This window comes from Echinops telfairi, unplaced genomic scaffold (assembly GCF_000313985.2).
Source record: "Echinops telfairi isolate 266 unplaced genomic scaffold, ASM31398v2 ScPeMD7_23;HRSCAF=83, whole genome shotgun sequence".
In the NCBI taxonomy this organism is placed as follows: domain Eukaryota; kingdom Metazoa; phylum Chordata; class Mammalia; order Afrosoricida; family Tenrecidae; genus Echinops; species Echinops telfairi.
Window position 1 is genome coordinate 8,438,975 of NW_022103920.1, and position 2,145 is coordinate 8,441,119.

A 2,145-nucleotide genomic window follows, 5' to 3' on the forward strand; every position below is an offset into this window, starting at 1 on the left:
CTCAGTCTTTCAAAATCTGGCCTCCACTCTGCCCCCTAGTGCTGGCCCCAAGTCTGGAGAGAGAGATAATGAACTATTTCCGGAAATTGGAAGCTGGTGAGGCAGAGCATATTTGCATACCCACAATGCATTGCACAGAAGATCAATTTTTAAAAATTTTAAAACAATTAGATCCTTTCTCCTTTTCTTACATTCTTGAAATGAGGACAGTGGCACAAAATTATCAAGAAAAAAGGGCGTAAGTCACTTTCTCTTTCAAGTAGATAATCATCGTTACTGAATTAGGTATGACAATTACTAGGGCAATGTGTTCCAAGTTTGCAAGTCATACTCTGGTTTCTCTTCAAATCGTATAAATCTTTCGCCTTTTACTAAAGATTTCCGTGGAGAGGAACAAGTAAGAGTTTGTAACTAATTTTTTGGAGTCCTGCAGAGTAGGGCTGGCAGTGGTTTTGAAAACAGGTTGGAAGTGTCTAGCTTATAATACGGTTTTTAAGGTTGTGTTTTCTGCTTCCCTTGGGTTCCTTATGCCAGGTGGTTTGTAAAGCCAGTTTAAGTAAGCTTTGGTATATAATTCTTTGTGGTGTTAACTTTCAGTTGCTAATCCAGTCAATGGAAAGGTCTGAAAAAGCTGTATTTCTTGAACTGTGATTGATGTCAGAGGCCTGTAGAAACATGGCTGTATGCAGAGAAGGGTGAATCTCCCAAAACAGATGTCTATTCTTGGAAGTGGTCTTTAGAAATCTGTGGGAAGGTTTGTTGATGTCACTGAGAATGGACATCATTTTTTTTTCTAAAGCAGAAACGGGCAATAAAAGTGAGGAATGCTTGAAGAAATGAGTTTGGAAATCTATCAGTTACTAGAATGGCCAAGGCATTCCTTTTAGTCAAGTCTTATGCATTGAATACCACTGAAGAATAGGTGTGCTTGAATTGTGCTGTTGGAGACTTGAAAGTACCATGGACTGATAAAAAGACAAGTGTTTTGGACACTGTGATGTCAGGAGAAAGTAGCTGACAAGATGGATTGAAACTATGGCTACATCAATGAGCTCAAACATAAGGGCAATTGTGAGGATGGCATAGGGCAGTGTTTCGTTCTGGCACCTACCAACCGTAGGTGACAGTTGGACTTATCAAGATCTACTTGTAAGCACAGGAGGCCTGGTAGTGTAGTGGTTTCACGTTAGGCTGCAGTCCCTTTGTCAGGTAGTTCAAAACCACCTCGGGAGAAAGATAGCTTTTTACTCTCGTTACCTGAGACTGTAATCTTTAAGGGCGTAGAAAACCCTGCCTTTCTCCCACACAGCTGCTAGTAGTGTTGAACTGCTGCCCTTGCGGTTGGCAGCCAATGCATAACCACTGTGCTATCGAGGCTCCTTCACTGTGGCTTTCCACAGCCTGGCTCATTGTTAGTTTATGAGGTTGTGTGTGTCGCTCCGGTGGGTTTTTCCTCTAAGACGCCACCCCTCCTTTCTCACACTGGCAGAACAGGCTCAGGGAAGTCTAGTGACTTGCTGGGAGCCACGGAGACCCTCAATGTGGGGCTGGCTCTCAGGCAAATTCTCCACTTAATGATCGTAGACACGCTGTCTTGTTCTCTAAGGCTACAGCAATTCAAAATCACCGGCCACGCCAAGGGAGAAAGAGTCTTTCTATTGTAAAGTTACAGTTGGGAAGCTCACGGGACAGTTCTCTCTGTCCTATGGGGTTGCTATGAGTTGGTATCAATGCCATGGCAGTTTGGTGTTTCTGGTTTGCTATCACAAAAATATCAGAAGTACCCGCTAATTCTATCTCCTTACCCGTTAGGAAGCTGAAGAGCCGCATTTGGGGCCCAGTTCTAGGGGAAGTCTGTCTCTGTCGGCTGCAATCCACATGGTCTGCATTGGAAACCTGCGGTGCCGAGGGCGAGACTGGGCTTCTACTCTGGTCAACACTTACAGCCACAACTGATTGCTGTGAGTCAGCATTGGCTCGATGGCAGTGAGTTTGGTTTGGTGTTTAGTTTCCTTGTCTCCTGTCAGCATCCGTGGGCTTGGAATTCCTGGGAGAGCCCCGTGTGTCCTGGCATCAGTACTCAACTGGGTCAAGGAGCGGCTCAGTGCCGGGAGCCCAGGGCCCAAGTTTCAGTCTGCTCCCTCC

At 45.2% G+C, this 2,145-nt stretch overlaps 1 non-coding gene across 1 annotated transcript; it reads left to right on the plus strand.

Moving 5' to 3' along the window:
* The first annotated feature begins 327 nt into the window (after positions 1 to 327).
* On the plus strand, positions 328 to 442 carry LOC115869325. Its single transcript, XR_004046133.1, has one exon. It is a non-coding gene; the product is annotated as a U5 spliceosomal RNA (small nuclear RNA).
* The last annotated feature ends 1,703 nt before the right edge of the window (positions 443 to 2,145 follow it).